Here is a 22765-nt window from a genome sequence, read left to right as displayed (position 1 = left end):
GTTACAATCCATTTTAAAAAGTCACCCTCATTGTATTGTGTTAGCAAAGCAAGGACTCTTTGATAATATTTGATAAAGTTGTTAAAAGAAAGAAAAAAGTTGTCTTTCTCCTGTTCAAAAAATATTTTCAAGTAATGTGGCCGGTCCGAATGTGTGCGAGGAGACACCTGGCAATCTGTGAAAGAAAGAAGCCAGACTCAGTCATCTTCCATTACTGAAACTTTTGGCAAGTTATACAGTTCTAAGTGTTTTATAAAACGTTATCTTTGTTAGCTTGCTTTTGACTGTAAGCAAAATCTCTAGCCTAATGTCCGGTATAGTAAAAAGCCATAATCAAACAGCATGTCAGGTAATGCTGACTTTGGTGGACTTTGATATCTGGTGTCCGTATCTAATATTGCATAGGATACAGATCCTTAAAATCAGTGTCTGCCACAAGATAATTTGTTCTCCTTACACCTCTGTTAGTATCAGCTAACACCACATGAAAATTGCGAAGATAATTACCAAGGATCGCAAACTTGGCTGTCACCAAGGTACCCTTAATGCAGCTGAGAGGGGATGGAACGGAGATAGCTTAAGTTACCTTCTCTTAACCTTTGCATTCTCAGGCTGCTCAGGGGCTTTTTTCGTCCCTGCATAATTTAAAGCAGTCTCAGAGCATTCACATTCTCTTCCTTTGGGTCAGGAGTAAAGAGGAAATGGCTTGAAACTCTCGAGGGGCAAAATACCTTCTGCCCTCTGGTTGAACAGCCTTAAGACACACACTGCACCACACACTACAACACCTACAAAAGGCATCCTGGGCAATGTTGGTTTACTACACGCTCTCTTGTCAAGCTAGGAGAAACACAGGTAGGTAGAAACGTTTTGTAACTATCTCATGATTATTGTGAATAGCAATCAGTGTACGCCACCTTGGCCTGAGTCAGTCAAGATGCTACAATAAATATCCCACCTATGCCCAGGAGAGCCTATCCACCAAGCTCATCTCTGGAGGATGGATGGGAGGACGAGGTCAGTGACTTTCCTGCAGCTAGCGAAGCGCAGCCCGTGGCTGGGGCCCTCGTTCCCAGGACAAGGAGAAAATGGAAAGAGCTATATGACCAGTGCAGAAGACCCGGTTGTCCATTTCTCTCCTAAAGGCAGAGGGTGGGTCTGGGTTGAGAGTGTGAATGCAATGACATATGTGGTTCACAAAATGTTTCCTGACGGTATCTCACTCAGCCTTATCCTCAGAACGTGGAAAATATATAGGTTAGGACTTAAGGCTGAGACTGAGAGGCGGGATCCTCTTTGGCCTCATTGCACTTCGGTCCTCAGCATGAGACCCCAAGCCTGCCTAATAGGTAACAACGAAATGGGTTGAAGTTCATGAAGTGTTTGGTCTGAATCATTCTGCTTTCACATGGCACATGTACGACCTGGGGCCACCATCTCACCGTTGGCAATCTTTCATCCTGAGTTCCGAATCGGCTGGATCCATATAGGTTAAACATTGTCAAGGCGTGAAAGATGTCTTCAAAAAAACTTGGTTTTGGAGACTCTGGGCACTGGCTGAAAAGTCCAGATCATTAACCTAGAGTCTGTAGCAGGGCTCCCAGGGCTCCCGATGTTCAGTGCTGGTTGAGCCTGCTCTCTGCAGGTCTGCAGCTTCTTTCTGTGCAGGAGCTGCTGCTGTTGCTGTCAGACTGTCTGTGTGAACATAGCACCTCAGAAGAATTGCGGGCAGTAAGGAAGTTTGTCATCATCACATTTCCCTACAAGCATAGTTGTTCAGCTATAAAGCTGACTTATTTGAAATGAAAGAATCAGGCATGACAAAAGCTCTTTTTTCACCTTTTTTTTTAATCCAAAAAGCTCGTCTGGAGGATTGGTGGCTGGACTGGCAATTAGCGCAGTTAACAGAAGTAAGTGGGAGTAATTTTTCTGCTGTAATGCAGATGTATGTGAGTTTTGTAGATGTCTCTTTTGCAAGTGGCATTGTCTGTTCCTTGCAATATCCTCCCTTAAAAAGAAAGTGTAGGTTGGATGTATCTTATAATAAGAAAATGACGGAATCACTTTGCTTCTAGCAAATTCTGTGGACAGAGTGACCCAAAGTCTTGTACTTTCAGGAAGAAAAATAGGTTTACAGTATTTCTACTGTCCTTGGTTTGACAAAATGCCATATGCCTCCAGTCACTGTGGGGCTCATGTGAATGAGGGTAGAAATTGAACCCAGAACTTAGTTGACTAAGCCAGTCTCTTACTAGGAAGTTTCATTTCCAATAAATTCTTTGGGGTTTTTTTTTGTAATTCCATAGCATAGTGACAAACATTAGAAGTGGTAAACCAAGTTCAATAATTTTAACAAAAACTTTTTTAAAAAAATCCTGTGTAACTTTACATTTTTATCTGCCATTCTATTTTCCACACACATGGGGAAAGCACCAAGTAAAATCCTGGCCTTCAGTTGATTGCAACATTGACCTACGACTCAGCCTGAGGTTGTAATACCATTTTATATCCTGCTTGATCCAATTCATCACCCTTTACTGTTAGAAACAAATGATGGCCTAGTGGTTAAGGCACAGAATGGGAGTATCTAGATTTAGTTCTCTGCGTTGCCGTAGTCCAGAGAAAGCCACTTGGTCCAAAAGCCTTTGAGGGATTTCACTCCTCTTTTGGTACCCCCAACCTCCATTGATTTCCAAAACACAAGTCAGACATCTCAAAGGATTTCAATTTTCAGCTTTTAGCAGTAGTTCATCCCCTCTGAGAGGAAGGATTATAACTTCTCCCTCTCTCACAACAAGAAAAAGGAATTCCTTAATCTGTAGAACGCTTAAAGATTGCAGCAATGGGCTCAGGGTGATCGCTCTCCAGTTACAAAATTAGGCAGAAGCTGGTACAAGTAAATAAAGTTGTTTCTCTGTGCAAAAAGCTGTGGAAATGTAGATGAAATCTTAAAGACCTGTTCTCCATGGATTTGGAAAGACTCCATAGCACCATTTTAGCAGTAAGTATTGCTTTAATGTCCGTGCAAGAAAATTCCCTCATCTGCAACAGCTTGTCTACACCTTAAAGGTTTTTTCCAACCTAAGTGATTCTATGTTTCTATGATTTTGGCTTTTGTCACATGGCTGCCCCAGAGGTAAGTACATGTCAGTACCGCTGAGCGGGCGGCGCAGGAGGAGCCCTCGGAGCCTGTCGGCCAACCATCGCGCAAACACACAACATCGTAGCATGTGGGGTAGGTGTCTTCTATTTAAAACCTGCAGATAATGGCCTCATCCACTTACCTGGAGTCTACCAGTAGTAAGTCTTTTCCATTCCTTGGGGTAAAAGCATAGAGCAGGAATTCAAGCCTTATCCCAGCTCTTGTGGATAGTGCTCTAAGAATAGCACGATGCAGCCCCCACCATGTTGCTGCTGCTAAGCAGGATCAGACATCACACAGAGTTCATTAGTCAGCTTAAAGGCAAGTCTTCTAACCTGCAGTGTGGCTTAAAACTATTCCCCCGTGTTCTGGGCTTTAGATTGAGATGCTTTAAGAGTAGTAAAGACTGTACCATTTTCAAAGGAGCTTTACAGAAATATAGCAGGATCGATCTGCAGGTATATATTTTCTAGTGTTTTAATGATGCATGCCTTTCAAATGCACAGGGACAAGGACTTTCTCCATTAAAAGCTATTGCAATCACTTATTATATTTTTAGTGGTATTGGAAAGTAAAATTATATTACTGCTGATCTTTGGTGTCATGATAAAAAAGAAATATTTCTCGTAATTTTTATTTCCTGATAACTAATTGCATATTGCTGTCTGCTAACTGTCCTTCCATCTGTATGCACATATTTGACATCACACTAAAATATAATAATCACGTATGTCTTTTCTGTACGGCTCTGATACAGAAAGTAGTCCTGAGCCCTGTGGGTTGCATTTTGAATAGCTATTTCAAAAAGAAAAAACAATTCACATTTCCTTTGGTGACACATTGAACAAGTTAGATGTCAAGACTACAATTATTCCCTGCCAATACATTTTCAATTTATAAAATTGATGAAGATACAGAAGGGAAAGAACTAGAGCAATAATTGCATGGTATAATTTACTGTAAACAGTAGAATGAGCTTCTTCTGTGCACCTTCCCAGGGGACATGAGTATAGACAGGGAACCTCCTCTTGTTTCTAAAGAAGTAAAAAAAAAAAGGAGGGATGGAGGGATGCTAGTTACCAGTCTGCAGAGCAGCCGTTAAGATAAAAGCAGATGGGGACCTGCTCAGAGGGTTGGTGATAGGATATGGTACCTTTTCCTTCCAGGTTACTGACTTGAATCAAATTCAGGTTGTTAGCTACTGAAAATGGCGGTAGTACCATCCAATGTATGATCAGCGGCCTTTATAAAAGGGCTGTTGGTTGCAGTCCAGTTTCTTGTAGTACCTAAACCAGTTGAACTGGCAACTCAGGGCTATGCGAGCAGAGACGCTAAGCTTTGGGTCCAGAGAGTAAAATTCCCACCCAAACTAAATCCTGTTCTCCCACCCACAGCAAACTGAAGAGGTGGGGCAGAGCTTCCACCACACTGCTGACTTTGCTATGCCTGTTTTCTGGCCAGGCAGGAATTTGTTTTCAGTTACTGCCCTTCAGTATCTTTTACTGACAGATCTACTCTAGCATCCTCTGATGAAGATGCATAATTTACTCCCTTCCTAACGTAAGAGCCGGTTGCTGGCCACTGACGCGTCCCTCCCCTTCCCTTTCCTCTAATTTCTTTGCAGTGTTTCACAAATTTTTCCCCATATTGCCCTGATTTATTGAGGCACTGTTTAGTTAAAGGTATGGATAGAGAGTATGAATTAGCGTCTCTGCTTCTGCCATTAAAACAGTCTAGATTTTGTCCTGCGCGCTGCACTTTCTTATTTCGCTTCATCCTGCCATCTTTTCCCCTTTCGAACTTAGGGCTTTCAGGTATCGCCGGGAGGACGGTGGGCAGAGATGGGGAGGGTGCTGTGGTGTCTGCAGACCAGCCAGAGACGGGGTCTCCCTGGGGTGGGCACCCTACCAAGCCCCACCGGGAGCCAGTCCCTGCCTTGGGGACACTGCTGTCACCAGTGGCAAGCCTAAAATGTGCGGAGGGGAGAGAAATGCTTCTATCTGCATCAAAAACACCACAGGAATGAAGAGCTCGATCTGGTCATTGCAGTAGTGTATTTTAAGTCATACTGGCCTTGTGATACTCTGGTGAAATTCCTTATGCGATCCTTCTTCCAAGGTTAACACATTTTGAGATGCCTTTTATTTTTTTTCCCACCCCAGGGCTTTGGAATAAAGAAAGTTTACTCACCTCACACTAGGTTGGGGTCTCAAGCAAGTACCAGAATCTCACCTCAAAGAGCAGCACGCCGAGTAAGTCAAAGAAGGTGCTCAAAAGAACTGAGAAATAAATTGTAACTGTTACCCTGTTCAACAAAGATGATTTTTCATTTTGTAAGTCGCTCAGTCTTTTGAAGTGATACATCGTAAAAGCAGAGCAAAGGTAAAACTTTTCAGTGTCTTCCTAGTGACGAAACTACCTGCCAAGATGCAGACTAGCTGGAAAAGCTGCAAAAACTAGATTCTGCCCCCCCCCCCCCCCCCTTTTTTTCCATTGTTTTAATAACTTTTCATTTTTAGGCTTGAAGAAAAAATAGTTTAATGCCTCATTATCTCTGTCTCCCATCTCTTCCTCCTATCCAAGCCTTTAAAACATACTATAAAGTAACTCAAGAATTCAGTAGTGATTTAAAATATCATGATAGCCCCTAATAATTAAGAATACCCATTCTGCCACTATTCAGGAATTTCATCTATTTATTTCAATAAGGACAGAGTAGGCAGAAGCTGAATAATACATAAAGTAAACAAAGAGTCAAGTCTGGTTAGGGAAGCAGGCATCAAGTTTCATTTCCCAAGGACACTACATTTGTAAAATTAGTATCTCACAAATATTTTGAAACGTCTTCAAACTGGGAAACTGATAAAAGAAATTATCTTTTTTTTTTTTTTTTTTTTTTTTTCCCATAAATTTTTGTAGAGCTAATACTTCTGGAATACTTCTTTCTTTCTTACTGTTTTCAGAGTCTGTGTGATACTTACATATCAGATAAAAATTCATTCGGATATGCATTTTGATATGCGAAGGTTGCTAATTCACTTTGTAGGAGATATTATATCATTATGCAGGATAGAATAGAAAATAGTAGACTTTCTACACCATTTTAAAAATAACTGGGAAATGTAGTAGTGAACTTCAATAGAACTTCATATCAAATTATGGTTTTTCCCAGACATTGATTAAAACACTACGGAAAGGGTTTAATTTTCCATTGCTTTCTTTAGCTTTTTTATAGTAATTTTCTGCAGAAGACTTGTTTTCTGAGAGCTTGTGTTTTAAATTTATCTTGGGTTTTGATATTGATACCAAAGATAAAATGAAGCTAAAAATAGTTGCTTAATTTCTAATTATCATTACTTCAGACAGTATGATGGTACAGTTTTAGTACTCGTGCACTCTGGATTAAGTATGAAGACTTGGATCTCAAAGAATGTGTGCAGCTGGTAACATGGAATTAAGGAGGCAATACACTCTAAAGCATAATGCAAGAAACAGAAAAGGAACTGAGTAATGGCTGCGGTTTTACTCTGCAAAGATGTGTGCAAACAGTTGTTGTTGGCTTTTACTTCGAATACCTGTTGTGGGTGTGTTGGAAGCTTTGGATGTTTCTCTAAAAATCAAAGCAAAACAAAGTTTATATTGGTTGTAGTTGGGTTATGGTCTCTGTCTCACTGTGAAAAGCAAATTATCACACATTATGCATTATTTCACTGTAAATATGAATTGGCTCAGGTGAATTTGAGTGAACCTTTTTATATATCTACTATGAATTTCAAGGTTATAGTGAAGAAACACACCAAGGTAGTCTGAAACATTGTGACATCTCTGACCAAGCGATCTGCTTACCACTGACTCTGAATATGCCTGTATAATACATACAAGTTATAAATCTTTCTGTGCATGTGCAGTAGAGATATAGTTAAATACAATGCTTTCTACTTCTTAGAGGCATGGACTTTATTTGAATGTATACTGAGCTCTCCAGATGAAAGTCACTGCAGACACAGGGCAGTGAAAGTCATTGAATGGAGGGCAAGAAACACAAGTCTGGGCTTCTGCTCCCAGCTCTGCCTCTGATTCACTTTCTGGCCCCCAAATAGTCATTTTGCATCCCCAGGTATTTTTCTTAACTGTTAAATGAGCATTGTTGGTGTTTAACTAAATATTTGAGGTACCTCAAGGTGTCAGGACAGAAGCACTAAGTTTTATTTAAAGTGCAGTTTATTAAATGCCATGTGTTTTCTTGAACACTGAAAGAGTGCTCAGTGAACTCCTGGTAGAACAGGGCGAGCAAGCAAGTCAGGAATAGGACAATGTGAATACTAAGTAGATATGATGAATTAGGGGGAAATTTAGATTAAAACTGAGGTAGAGACAAAGGAGGAAAACTGTAGAAGAGGCAGGGGAAAGGAACTGAAAATAAAAGGGTGACAGGAGACAGGAAATAAGTCTGGGGAGATGGGAACAGGAAATGAAAAACACATCCCATTCTTGCAAAGCCTAATCCTGTGCAGGGTGGTGTTACCCATACACTAGGTTATGAGCGTAGATTCACTGCTGGAAACAAGGTAGTTCCTTATGATAGGCACCCACCCAAACAAAACCACAAGCACCTCATCATCTTGCTGATTCTTTGCCATTAGCTGCAGCAGGTGAGACGCGGGCGAGACGCTTCAGGTCAGACACTAATGGGGGTGAAGTCCCACTTAGAACAACGATGGGCAGCTGTGCTCGTGTTGGCTGGGGTAGAGTTCATTTTCTTCCTAGTAGCTGGTACGGGGCTGTGTTTCGGATTTGTGCTGAGAGCAGTGCTGATAACACAGGGATGCGTTCGCTGTTGCTGAGCAGGGCTTACCCAGAGCCAAGGGCTGTTCTGCTTCTCAGCCCACCCCACCAGCGAGGAGGCTGGGGGGGCACAAGGAGCTGGGGGGGGACACAGCCGGGACAGCTGACCCCGACTGACCATATATATGACATTCCATGCCATACGATATCATGCTCAGCGTATAGAGCTGGGGGAAGAAGAAGGAAGGGGGGGACACGTTCGGAGTGATGGCGTTTGTCTTCCCAAGTCCCCGTTAGGCGTGATGGAGCCCTGCTGTCCTGGAGACGGCTGAACTCCTGCCTGCCCATGGGAAGTGGGGAAGGAATTCCTCGTTTTGCTTTGCTTGTGCGCGTGGCTTTTGCTTTCCCTATTAAACTGCCTTTATCTCAGCCCATGAGTTTTCTCACTTTTACTCTTCCGAATCTCTCCCCCACCCCACTGTGAGGGGAGTGAGCATGCGGCTGAGTAGGGCTGAGCTGCTGGCTGAGGTTAAGCCATGAAAAAGTTCACATTGGTATGGCCTATTTCTGTGGATCACTAGAGGTTTGAATTATGACTTTTTTAAGACTGGAATAATAAATACGGATTTCACAGTACATTTTTGGATCGCTTTAAACTTGCCTACTGGTTCATGCTATTGGTACAATTAGGCTGAGGTCCTTGCCTATAGGATACTATCCTTGTAGGTAAGATCAACAACAACTGATTAGAGTATAAAAATAAAAATTTTCATAGACTGACCCCAGAATTTTCTCCAGAGTGAAACAATAATGTTATGCCTTGCTATATCCTAAACCAGATTATTATTTCCTAATCCACCAAATCATAACGTTTATAGAGCTATCATTAAGATGGAGAAGTATACATCAATATGTAAACTGGCTGTCAGGCGCGGAATGAACCATATTTTGTCTTCTAGTAAACACTTAAGCCTCAAACCATCCGATTATCAGCAAGAGGGAAAAATGCAAAGTTCTTGACAAGGTAGTAAAAGCATCTGGCAGAGGACAGAGATTTTTAATTTTTAATTTAAAGACCAACTATCATTCTTACTAAAAATATCTTGAAACAATCAGGTGATCTTCAACACTCCAGATGGGTTAAAATTTTCCACTGAAAGCGTTTACCAGTCTGCAGTAATCTGTCATGACTCTGCTCAATATGAATAGTGTGGATGAAAAATGTGTGGTTTATTGGTTCACATATAAAATGTGTAAATAAGGGAGCAGAGAGGAATGTGTGTGTATGTGTTTTTATCAAACTTTCCTTGTTCCATACAGAAAGTTTATGGTCTTGTATAGGGCATGCAGCCCCAGTGAAGTAAAATAATGTCTAGGATTCATTTCCTAGGAACCTGATGATTTACTTATTTCCTACTGTTGCGTATGTAGGGGCCAGCTCTGCCTCTTCACCAATTCAAGGAACACATTAAGAATAAGTTAATATACAATAATTCCAAAAATCTCAGATGAGGGAGAATGTCATTGCTCCTCAGGCTTTAATTGTACACAAGTCAAAACCTGGTTTCATATAAATAACAGTGGCAGAAACAAGGCCTCAGTCATTTTTTTTCTCATAGTCTCCCTTTCCTTTCAATCTTCTTTTTCTATTCTGAAGTCAAACCCGCATGTCCATCAACACCTGCGAAACACTTTTTTTTTTTATCCTAGCCATCTAGTCAAGGTTGGTTTTCATTGTTTCAGACAAGTTTGAAGTCAGTCCTTGTCTATGCACTACTTTTATTGATAAATCATTAGAAGGACATATGTTAATTTAAAAGTCAGAAATATGAACAGGGTGTATTTTTAACAGCTTATATGTCTAGAATGTGCCACACCAGGAAAGGCTTTTTCAGATCTCAGAGAGAATTTTTAAACTTAGATTAGATGCCAAACCCTATATTTTGGCCCTGAAAGAAAGTGGTATGGCCCTAGGTCTTCTCTTATTTTAATTCAAGACGGTGAGCTCTTCTGAAACTTAGGCTAATGATATTTGCATGTCCAACGGCTGGTTTAGGAGGTGAGCATTCAGCATCCCGGGCCCAGCAGTGTTAGCAAGACCTGTAAGACAATTTAAGGAGCACTGTGGTTTCTCTTACAACTTTAGGGGAAAGCTGGTACATCACACCCCGCAGCAGCCCATGGCACCAAGTAGAAATTGGAGGGCTGCAGGTCAGTAGTAGGGGCTGAATTTACTGTGTCGAGAAAGAAGGTAATGAGCCTAGTGCACCTGCTGATTTTTGCTGGGTAAAAGGGGTGATTTCTGCCTTAATGAGAGCGTGCCTTCATAGTTATCAAGAGAGGTGATAAAGCCCTGAACCCAAGCTAACAAATCCAGGTGCCGTTCCCTTGCGAATCAGGTTCTTAGAAGCAAGAAATCTCTTCATCTGCCTAAACATCTCATTCAAAATCATGGGTTCTTAGGGGTGCTCGTTCCCTGCCCACTGCCCACCTGTTTCTTACTCTCCACACTCGATTTAAGGACAAGGTGCTTATGCCTCTTAGGTAGAGCAGGAGTTAAGCACTGGGGTACCAGCAAGAGCGTGTCCGTCAGTCTCCTGACTTTTCATGGGCACTCGGTGAGCACACGGTGCAGTGCCGGGGAAGGCAGGAGGGACATTTTGAGGGTGACCTTGTCCCATGGACTTCCCTTCACTTTACATCGTTTCAGCAACGGGCAGGCTCTTCTTCCACATGAACTTTTGAATGTCTACTCTCCTCTTCGCGTTAAAGGACCAGTGTGGGTGGTTATCAAAGCACGGGGAAAGGAGTACGGTGTAAGAGAGAGGTGTCATTCATTAAGATTTGAGATTTGAGGTCTCCTAGGTTAATTCGAAAACCCAAGCCGAAGAGCGTGGCAGAGTGAAAACAAGCACGTACCTATAGCTGCTTGAAGAATGTACTAGAAAAACGGCCCCAAAAAAGTCTTCCATTTCCTAGCTATGCCTTTCTGTGACCCTTACTAAGACCTGTTTGCAGCACCCAGGTCAGATCCTTGGCACTGACAGACAGCCTTTCCTGGCATACATCATGACTGACACCCGAGAGAGGAGGGGGAGAGAGACAGGAAAGCCCATAGTCACTGCTTGAGGCCCCTGTCATTGCAGAAGATATCTCCATGTAAATTATGGCCATAACCTTGGGAAACTTTTGCTTTTGTTGTCCCAAAGGGTTTGGTATTTTGTAAAATAAATAGGAATTAAGCACATGCATTTTTTAATATCCTAAGAATTCAGTGCATAGGCTGCAATGACATGAAAGTGGGAATATTGGCAATTTTTATGTGCTAGAATTCCACCTGCACACGGAACGATAGCAAGTCCAGATCCTCTAACATCTGCTCAGGACAGGGTGATGATGTTATGAATCATGATGGTACTCAGTCCCTGTCTGCTAACTCACACTAAAATCCACTTTGTGCACAGTCTGAAAAGGCGTCTACATAATGAATTGTGTAATTTCTACTATTTCTTGCTTTCGTGTGCCTTTGGAAATCACCTTTGTTACACAATATACTAATCATAACGTTGACTCTATTGTATCCTCAGCAAATAAGAAATCAGAAGATATAGTTCCTCCCTTTGAAGGTGTGCAGTCAGCACTATAGCTCTTAGGGGCAAGGTTTCCTTCTATATTTTGTAAAGTGTATTCTATAAAGAGATTAGAGATTTTAGCTGCAGACTGCAGGTACTGCCATAATGGAAATAACTATACATAATTATTAATGGGAATTGTACTCAAGGAAGGACCGAAAATGAGTACTTATGATCTAGACTGCATTAATATTAAATAGTTATGTATTTTTTAATAAATATAAATATCTGGATAATATTTTTGTCACCAGACAAAGCAAATGCATGTTCCTTCCTCTTTACTTTTCAGCGAATTTTTTATGGAAATTATCAAGTGTGAGAGACTTATCGGATCAAGTTTTGTACTTATGATAAAAACAAAACAAAACCAAACATGCTGCGTGGGGTCAGTGAGGATTCTTCCTGTTGCTCCATCCATCCTCTTCACCTTTAGTGGTGTACCAGAGGGAGTCTTTAGGAATGTGCTTTGTTAGTGTGATTTTTTTTTCTAATAGTTAAGTTGGTGGAACTAGTTGAAAAGCATGAAATTCTGCTGCATAAATTATCATTAACAATGTGGTTTATTCTTGTTTGGCAGCTGAAATTTTAATGTAATGTTCTGTTGAAATTCTGAGATTCAGTCAAGTTTTAACAAGCTACAGCTAGAAGGAGATTGCATTATTTTTCATGTATTTGTTATTAAAATTCTTGATAAATGTTGCAAAGATTCTACCTGTGAGCTGTTTTTCATTCTCTAGCTGATATTAAATACTTGCCACCAGAGCTGCATTTTTGATAGTGATTTGTCACATGGTATTATTTCTGCTCCTAGAGTGGATGAATGCAACCTTCATCGGGTTTCTTGTCTGAAGCTTCACAAGAAATACACTTCAAAATGAAAGTCTTCAGTATGTGCATAAAATTTTCCATAAAGATGAACTAGTACTATTTTCTTGCATGAATGTTTATGACAAGGGGACGTGAAGACTTTCAGCATGGGTGAAATGGATACATATTTTAATACTGAGCAAAATTTAATAGAAAAAGTTTGTGTTGTTCACCCAGCTGTGTTTTGTTTTAGTCAGCATTTACCCAGGAAAAGCTGTTCAGGAGCCTTAGAAAAGCCCACAGACAAGGTTCCTGTGACCCGCAGTGGCCTTTGGCCAAGCCACCCAGCCTGGGAAAATGGGAATGCAGGGGCTGTGGGATGCTGCTCCTTGGAGCATATGAAGGTACAGATTGAGATCTGAAGGGGAAAAAGCTGAATTTTCCTAACTTTTCTCTGGCGTCCTTTCCAAAGTCTTAAGCTAACAGGATCCCAACTTGCTTGCAAGCCTGGTTGTGGTTGTTCTTTAGGGGTTAAATGAACCCCGGTGCATTTCTTGCCTGCAATGCTATCCGTTTTCTTTAAAGCATCAAGTAGTCCTTCAAGAAGTCAGTTGGTGGCATCGTGCAGCCTCCACGTGTCCCACCCTGACGCCAGGCCCTCCGGCCAGTTGCCGTTACGGGACATGCTTTGTGCACCCAGTTGTCCAAAATGAGTGCAAAAAGGTGGGTCAGTGATTCTGTGCCTGGATATGGGCCTGACCCACCCTCTCTGCTGGTTCCTGTGAGCATCACGCTTCTTTGAGCTTTTCTACTGATTCTGTGTAGTTAATCTTAGCCCATCGTGCTTAATTCTCAGCAAGGACTTGTGGGTGCGGATCAAGTTGTTTGGTGGTAAAACTTGTAGAAAGGGACCGCCAACAAAAGAAATCTCCCCAGCAGTTCTTCCCTTTTTTACATAAATGGTCACGCAAACTTTAACCATCCTGGGGACCCGGAGGGAATACGGTCGGTGTTCTCCGTGACCCCAGTCACCCTTGCACACTGTAGTTTCAATGAAAAATCAACTTACACCAAGACGGCTGTTCCCAGGGTGAACTCCCGGGAGTGCAGACCGGAGTCCCGGAGGTATCGGCCCTTGAGTCATTTCTCCTGCCTGTCGTGCCAGGTGGATCCAGGGGGGTTCTGAGTTATCCCGGGAGGGTGGGCGGCTGGCCAGGGGAGCCTGACTGACAGAGGAGGGTGGAAAAGCCTACAGCATCCTTTCAGGTCAGGATCTGCTGCTACTCTCTGACCCTTTCCTGGAAATTGCATTAATATGTGAACACAATTAGACCTTCGTCTAGAGGTTTTGTATACGTGGCAGCCAGAAAAGGGTTGGGTGTCGGGTTTGAGTTTGATTTGAGGGAGGAGTGGGATCTGAAAGCTATAGATGCTGTTCTAAAGCTTTTCTCCAATAATGATGATAATGAATGACGTAAGCCATTCCTTAAGATTGATGATTAATCCTAATGAATATGTTGCATACATATGTTTCACAGCTGTCATTAAGGTTCCATTTTAACCGCTCTTCCCTTTCCCCACTCCCACCCATGCCTGCAATCTGCAAACTCTTATTCCCTGTAGGTATTTTGATAGAGAAACAGACAGGTAACGATCCCGATGTCAGACTCTAAGCCATGCAACTGTCAGTTCATATTGTGTCTGACAGTCATTGACAGCTTGCTTCTTCAATTTTACCAAGATTAATATTCTTCACATGTTTTATTTATATTTACTGATCCCGCTGCAGTGAATTTTTAAAGAGGCATTTTCATGTTAAAATTCCCTGTTAAAAATCAAATCTGCGTTTTCTTCAAAATTTAGATTTACATTTCATCAATATTGCTTGTGGAATTTTTGCACGTCGCTAACAGCCTGATCACATGCACGATGCTTTATTCATACAGTGATCAATAAGGCTTATGCTGATAAACCCCCGGGATCATCATCCTGGGAACCTCCTCATCCCTGGAAACCCATCCGCACATAGTTAACTTGACACAAGGCAGTAGTTTCACAGAAGAAGACTACTCAGATGCATACAATGATTCACGTGTGCAAGCGTTTGAAAGATTCAATTTCTGTAAGAGTGACATTGTCACCAGAGTAATGCTATTGAGCTTAAAAGTATTCACATGAGTAAATGATTGCAAGATTAGACTTTGAACTCTCTGGTGAAACTCTTGTACTGTTCTGTCCATTCGGGCTGGCTCACCATCTCTCCAGGTGCTCAAATTGAAATAATAACACATTGGGTTGTTGGAATTGTAAATCCAATGGGGGAAATTATACTTAAGCCAAAAGAATTTTAAACAGAAATGATAGAAATAGTTGGAAATTAAAAAAAAAAAAAAAAAAAATCTAATTTTATGACCATTTTTATATAAATAACAATAGGCTATTTAACTAATTTATATGAAAGCAATGTTTGAAAAATGTGAAATTATATATCTACGTGCATTTTTTTTTTTTTTTTACGTTGTTTAAATACAAAGACAAAAGCTGAATCTTAATTTCTATGCTATGTCTGCTTTAAAAAGTGCTAGCCAAATCCCCCACTCCTTAGTCAAGGATTTTTATTGGGTGTCCTATCTGAGTTCAGGCTGACTTATTTAACCCAATTTGGGGAAATCCAGATCCTCATGTTGAACATCTTTGTATGTTTATGAATTGGAAATTTTCCACTTCAGGACTCCTTTTAACCTCTCTGATCTTTCAAACTGCATGTCTCTCAACTTCACAGATAAATTAGCCAATTCTGACCTCATCTAGCCTTGAGATGACAGTGGTGTTTTATCTCTTTCCCTTCCTTTCTCCCCAAAATCTGCATCATCATGTTTTTCTTATTGCCATGGCAATACAGCTAAGTACAGAGTGGAGTGCAACAAGCCAATTGCATGTAAAAAGTTTGCACAAAGGCAGAATTCCTATCTAAACAAGGGACATTGCTGATACATGGCTCCTGCAGGGATACTGGGGGGGGGGGGGGGGGGATGTGTGTGCCTCTTTTTATCTTGTCTCCTTACCAAGCGATTACAGGTGAAAACGCCAACAGGGAGATGAAAACCGACACATCAGGATTTCTAAAACAGTTATAGAAGGGGAAATCGGCACTAAGTAAGACTGCAGCAACATGGAAGTGTGACGTTTCATTCAGTTCATATGGAGCTCTGGCAGCCTTTAATGAAAATATGGGTTATTTAGTACTTCTTTGTTGAAAATAACCCTGCCCTGGACCTCAGAGAGGGGGCGTATTGTTAATGAAGAAACGGTGGCACAAACAATCAAGGGCACAGAAAAACGAATGAATCGGTGAAAAGCCCCTCCATTTAGCCTAAGAATACTCTCCATATTCTTAGGTGTGAAATGAATAATAATTTGCCCTTCAGTGACACTTCAAGACAGCTTCTTTTTTTCCCCCAAATAATAGTAATAAAGTAGTTAAAACAGAGATCCCTTTGATTTTTCGTGAAGTAAGAGGAAACAGCAGATGAATGAGCTGTAGCTTTTTACTTTTCTGGCTTGGTTTCATTTACATTTAGTTCGTTAATTATTTTTTAGGGAGAAAAGATTTGTCTTATTTTCAGTGAAGGGAATGCCGATTGTTCTCCTAGAGATATTATAAGAACGTCAAAGAAAGCCATAAATATTTTATAAAGACTGATAATAGAGTTTTCTGTGCTAAGGAAAAGTCAATGATTTTTGAAAAGGGATACATAATGATTTTCTGACTAACTGCAAAAATGAGATGGCAGTCATTTTAATAATAGTTAATAAATATTGACATTAGTATTTCAATGAGTGTAATCAGGCTTTGGTTGGATATTGGAAAGTCATGATTTGTTCAGCAGTATTATTATAAAAGCTTGACTGTTTCCACTGAAGCTGTTAAACTATCTTTTCAGGAAACCTCAGTAACTTCTCAGAATAAATCCAGTAAGACTATGCAAGAATTAACACGTGCTCTGTGCATCCTATTGTGAGCTCATCTGTTTTTCTGTCGGACTTAAAAACAACATTGCGCAATAGGTTACGTGCTTATGGCATCCTCATACAAAATCAGCCTTTATGCAAAACGTGTTTGTTAAAATGACAGCATCAGGCATATAGGCAATCTGATGTCTTCAGCATACTTGACTTTGTTGTATCTTATAGTTATTCAGAAACTTACCGGTTAGGGAAAAAAAAAAGAGTTAGAAAATACCCAGGGGTCACCCAGAGTCTGAAATGTCAGCTGTTATTCATGGTGGTAGCCTTTTATTGCACAGATAGTCAGAAAGGCATTATTCCACGATGACTTTTGAGTTTGCAAAAGCTTTTACTCCCAAAGTTACCACCTTCCCACCAAAGCCAAAATCCAAAATTGGTTTCAGAACTGCTACATTTCTGGTGAGGGATACCCCTGGGATACCTGGTATTTGATGAATTAAAAATGACATCATTCTTGTTGGCTTTAGGGTTGATAATTACTGTCTGCTGAGAATACACAGCGGTGGGAGAGGAAATGGAGCGAGCTGAAACCCAGCTCTTTGGTTAGAAGCTCATTAACAGACATGTCTGCGACAAACAGGCCAATTTTAAAATTGACCTTTTTTTTTTTCAATACAGACCATTTGCAACAGAAAATTCCCAAGCAGTGATACCGGTTCCTCACAAAACAGCCCTGATTTCCAAGCAGTGTATTTTTCAGGGGGCAGCGCATCCCTGTCCCTGGTTGCCCATTCTTGCTTCTGCTCTTCAAAAGCCTCTGCTACGCTGGCACGGACGCCCAGTGAGCTGGACTGGGGAGCAGATATGGCTGAAAAATAGCCTCTTTTGGATAATCTTTAGCTGGATTAATTTCCTGATCCAGGTGAAAATGTTTGAAATAAATCGTGAGAGCAGGAGAAACTGAAGCTGGAGGTGTAAGAGACGTTGCTCGCTGATGGGGAGCGACGACCACGTCTCGGTGAGTGCTACCGCGCCACCCTCACCTTGGACTTGGTGACGTATTCCCAGACCCTGCCCTTTTGCTGGCCCTGGTGCTCCCCTGACCTCTCTGTGACTCAATTTAAAGTCTCAAACCAGCTGAACAGTAACCCAGGGAAAAAAAAAAAAAAAAAAAAACCAACAAAAAAAACCAAACCAAAAAACCCCAGCTATTTGTTTAAATTGGCTCAATAAGGGGTCAGATAAGCAGCGGTGCTAATGCACTTCTGTGTATCAGCAACATGTGGCATGGCCCAGGGAAGAGGGAGGACCCTCACTAGCTCGATCAGTTTAAACTGCCTTGAAACTGCTCCTTGGATGGCTTGCCAGGGGCTGCGTAATAGCAAGAGGAGCAGTTCCTGCATTGCAATGCTTAGTCCTGGCTAGTTTTAAAATGTAATGTAAAAGGGCTTCCTTTCTTTAAAAAATGGGATCTGTAACCCTTTCTTTTATAAGTACACATGCACGCACACAGTATAAATTCATCTGGAAAATGTGTTGCTTTATAAAGTAGGGGGAGCACAGGGGAGAGGAGAAGTAAACAATGTCTTTTAATCTTGGTAATATCAAGAATGCCAAGCCTGGTTTTCCCCTGCTTGGGGATGAGGAGGTTGGAGGCTTTTGAGGGAGGGACTGGGATTTTATTATGAGCTTTTTTCACAGTTTAGATTAACTGAAAGGGATACTAGAATTTTTAAAAAGGTGTTTTCTTTCTCCTATATGATTTTGCATGCTGAAGTTTAACAGCTGTTGCAAGCAAGAAGAAAACATATTTTTCCCACTACATCTCTTGCTTCCACCAGAAGAACCGAGTTTCTTTGGCATTACTTCTTTTTAAGGAAATTCAGAAAACTTTAGGCAGTTAAATTTAACCCAGGTATAATTCTGCTGATTTAAAATTACATTAAAGCAAAGGTCGGATTTGGCCAAACCTTTTAATTGCTCATGACCCTATTATTTTCTGTCCCCCCTTCCCCCCACCCCTTAACTAGTTGTCCCATTGTTTCACTCGGGATTGAAGTTAGATTTACTGGCTGGCAATTACAAGGATTGCTCTTTTGCCCCTTTGCCCCTTTCCCTATTTAAAAAATAACAAGAGAGGGGATGGGGGGAGAGGGAAGCCTCAGAGGGGTTTGTTTGTTTGTTTTTTTCCCAGTCTCGCTGTAGGTTGCTGGTGCTATACCACGACTTTTTAGGAAAAGTGAGAATACAAACCAATCGATTCCCTTCAGCTCCACAGGACCGCACTTTCCTGGGACAACACAAACATCGAACTGCCCTGAGAACCGTCCCATCTGATTTTATTAGATTTGTTCCCCCCCCGTGCTATTGTTTATCATCATTTTCATACATATTCGCCCTTACGTTATATTTTTGCTGTCGGCTAGACCAACAAATAGGCTTTTATTAGCGTGCTAGCCACATGCAGGCGTGGGCAGCGCCTGGCACAGTCTCCCCTCCTGCTTCACCACCAGCCCCCCCACGCCACAGTGGGATTCACTCCCTAAAGAGATAAAGCTCCCACCGGGTCCTCCTCCCCCTTCGGACTTTCCACTGGCGTGAGTGCAGGCATTTGCTTTAGTTTATGACCGTTACCAGAGTCTGCGGGGGACGTGCTGGGTCAGCACGTCCTGTAACTCCTCCGGCCGGCAGAACCCGCGTCGGGGGCTGCTGCCATCCCCAGGAGGTTCCCCTCCGCCACAGAGGGGTTACGGTTGGGTTTGGTCGGGGCAAATTCCTCTACCAAGAGACTTCCCACCTGAGGAGTCCCCTTTGGGGGTTTATATCATCACGAGGTAGCACCGACTGGGATTGAATCTGACCCCCTATTTATAGCCAAACAGCACATAAACCAGCGGTAAAACTGCAGACAAACGTAAATAACACATGCTTGCACATACGCTGCTGCGTTGTGATTCTTGTAACGCTGAAACTGGTGTCTGAGCGCTTCGAACCCTGGTTTTTGAGGATTTGAATGCATCTATTAAATTGCAGCCTTTGCTGAACCTGTCAAGAAGGGCTTCTGCCCCAAATGGAGGCTGTCCAAAAAATTATGCACGGCCATTTTAAAGTTATGCAAGGTCAGAAAATACAAACAAACCAAAACAAACCAAAACAAAAAAAAGGCTGGGTGATTGAATGGCCTCAGGACAAAACTGTGAGCTAGGAGAGACCTTTCCTTCAATCATGCGCACTGAGCCACGTGAAATGAGGGCAGCCGTGAGTTGCACAGGGCTGAGGTGGGGGCCATCCTCCCACCGCACCACAGAAGTTTAGATCCCAGTTTTCTAAGCGTTTTCCGTCCTGACTTCATTTTAGGTTAATAGCTGGGGTTAAAAAAAAAATGCTTCATTGAACAGGGTGGGTATGCGAAACTGTCTTTTTTTTTTTTTCCCTGCTACAGCAAGAGCAAGCTCTGGGGAAAAGGAGGGGACAGGTAGGGTTTCCAACCCATGGCTGGTTGGGATTCAGCGCTCCCATTAATCCATCCTTCTGCCTGTGTTAGCAGCCAGGTGTCCCAATATCAAAGGCCCATCCCTTTTTTGCCCCCAAACGGTAGTCACAATAACCGCGTTGAGGGCGAAGTGAAATATTAAGCGCCCTTTGCTTCATCGGTGCTTTTTCAGAGTTTGGTGCACTGATGAATTATGGAGGTGGCTGGGAGATGGTCGTGATTCCTAGTTTCGTTGGATCTGTTTTCTGGGATACTTCAAATGGATGACTCTCCAGAGCCATCAGCAGCTCCTCTTTCCTTGGAGCTGCCCTTTCCCCACCCCAGTCCCCAAACTGGCCCTCTAACTTATATTGCAGTTCCTGGTTTTCAGTGATTTTCCCCTTCGTTAGTTGAATTCTAAGCTCAGTTAATCTCTGCTCACTGAATTAGTAAAAACTTCTTTGTCTTGTTGCGAGCTGCACTTTTTGTGATCTGTATTTTTAAATTCCCAACAAGCAAGTCGCAGAGGAAATACTAAGGTTTACTGGCTATGACTGTGAAATCAAATCAACCACGAGTGACTTAAAGTTTTATCGATGAAACCTGATAAATGCAAGGTCTAATTTTTCATTTAATATTTTCATTTAAGTGAATTCTGAAAGGTTTTTGCAGAATATATAAAAAAACCCCATCTCTCTATCTAAAAACGTATCTCTAGAGAAAATTCTCTCAAAACACAGAAAACAGTCAAATAATTTAGAACCTGTGGGTTTATCTTCCACTGAGCATGACAACCATTTTGCAAGCTGAAGGCGTTTTGAAGCCAGTGTAAACCAAAACCACCGGGATGTTGAAAATTAAAACTCCAAGCCTGAGTACAAACTGCCTCTCTGTGTATGCATTGCAGCACAAACAATACCTCGTGTTGGGAAAACATCGCTCCCTCTCTGTCCAGGGAAGCCTAGAAGACATAACGGCAACAAGACAAGAAAAGGGTGGAGCTGGAGCCGTAGCTCTGTCGTTACCTCCCTGCCTCTCATGGAAGGCAGGGCCCTGGCCAGGATTTACAATATTCCAGTTTCTCCTGGTGTAATTTGATGAACAGCTTTTCAGGAAGGCTGCCAGCAACCTCCTCTCCCGCTTCCTCTGCCACTGCTTCATGTTGGGCTTGGCCTTGTACTGGTTTGCCCCACCATGCGGTGAAATGGGTGAGGGAGCTGAGTCCCTGGGAAAAATCACTATTTATTCTTATATTTCCTATTTATTTGTCTATTTCATCTTTTCTGGGTGGGTTTTTTTTTTTTCCAGGGGATCGGGTCCACCATCCAGCCCACTACACAAACAGGACGATACTGCAGGAGGGGCACAGGAGGAACAAGTTGCTGGCAAGGGCCAGAAATTGCACAGGGCAGCTAAAGCATCCTCTGGCCCATCGAGTGCCAGATCACAGCTTTAATCCATTTGGTGACCCGCTGCCTGCTATGGTTATATTTATCAGCATGTCTGCAACTACCGATTCTCTGCTGAACGGTCCCTAATTTACACCAAAGCAATGTGAATGCAGCATGTCTGCAGAACGCTTCTGCCTGACTGCTGTTTTGACTTGCTTTGCACAGCTATGAATACAAGGTAGTAGGCAGTGGAAAATCAGGAACAGAATAGCTAAGGATGTTATAAACAATGTCTGTGAGGTTAATTTAAATTTAGTTTATATTTCTCAAGAGCCATTAACGATACATCACTTTGCATTCTCAGAAACTGGGGCTGTCCAAGTAAATTGACACTTATCAAAACAACAAAAGAAATCCCTGGAGGCTGTTTAGAAGCTGTTTGAACCAGGTTTCCCAAATAATGTTAATTGTGTTCTTCCCTATTAGTGCGTTAAAGCATGTATGCAAGGATATAAGCGATAATCAGAGAAGACACAAAGTCGCGTGTATGTGATATGATGTGCTGTGTATTCTTCTTCCTCTTCTTCCTCTTCCTTCACCACTAAGGGTACTTATATCTCCCTGCCACACTGATGTTACTCCTTTCAAAGGAATAATTGCAGACAACAGACTTCGCTCTTTGGTTTATTGGCAGCTTAAGGCACTCAAGCACTGCAAGGATTAAGTCTTGTATCTTGAGGGACACCTTTCTGTTTCATATTCTTGGGAAAGCTAGTGGTTATTAGAGATGTATGGGCAGGTGTGTGACTGGCTTAAATATGAAAGATTTTTCTGAATGAGTCAGTGTTTATTTTATTTTTATATGTTTTGACTTTCTTTTAACTTACCCTCAAATCCTTTTTCATAGAATCACAGAATGGTTTGGGTGGAAGGGACCTTACAGATCATCTCGTTCCAATCCCCCTGCCATGGGCAGGGACACCTTCCACTAGACCAGGTTGCTCCAAGCCCCATCCAACCTGGCCTTGAACACTGCCAGGGATGGGCAGCCACAACGTCTCTGGGCAACCTCTCCCAGTGCCTCACCACCCTCCCAGTGAAGGATTTCTTCCTTCCGTCTAATCTAAATCTACCCTCTTTCAGTTTAAAGCCATCACCCCTTGTCCTATCACTACATGCCCTTGTAAGAAGTCCCTCTCCCGCTTTCCTGTAGGCCCCTTTTAGGTACTGGCAGGCTCCTATAAGGTCTCCCCGGAGCCTTCTCTTCTCCAGGCTGAACAACCCCAACTCCCTCAGCCTGTCTTCATAGGAGAGGTGCTCCAGCCCTCTGATCATCTTCGTGGGCCTCCCCTGGACTCACTCCAACAGGTCCGTGTCCTTCTTATGTTGGGGACCCGAGAGCTGAACACAGTACTCCAGGTGGGGTCTCAGCAGAGTGGAGTAGAGGGGGAGAATCCCCTCCCTCAACCTGCTGGTCACACCTCTTTTGATGCAGCCCAGGATTTGGTTGGCTTTCTGGACTGCGAGCGCACATTGTCAGGTCATGTTGAGCTTCTTGTCAACCAAC

Source organism: Accipiter gentilis, chromosome 27, assembly GCF_929443795.1.
Source record: "Accipiter gentilis chromosome 27, bAccGen1.1, whole genome shotgun sequence".
Classification (NCBI taxonomy): domain Eukaryota; kingdom Metazoa; phylum Chordata; class Aves; order Accipitriformes; family Accipitridae; genus Astur; species Astur gentilis.
Note: the sequence above shows the minus strand (reverse complement) of the source record.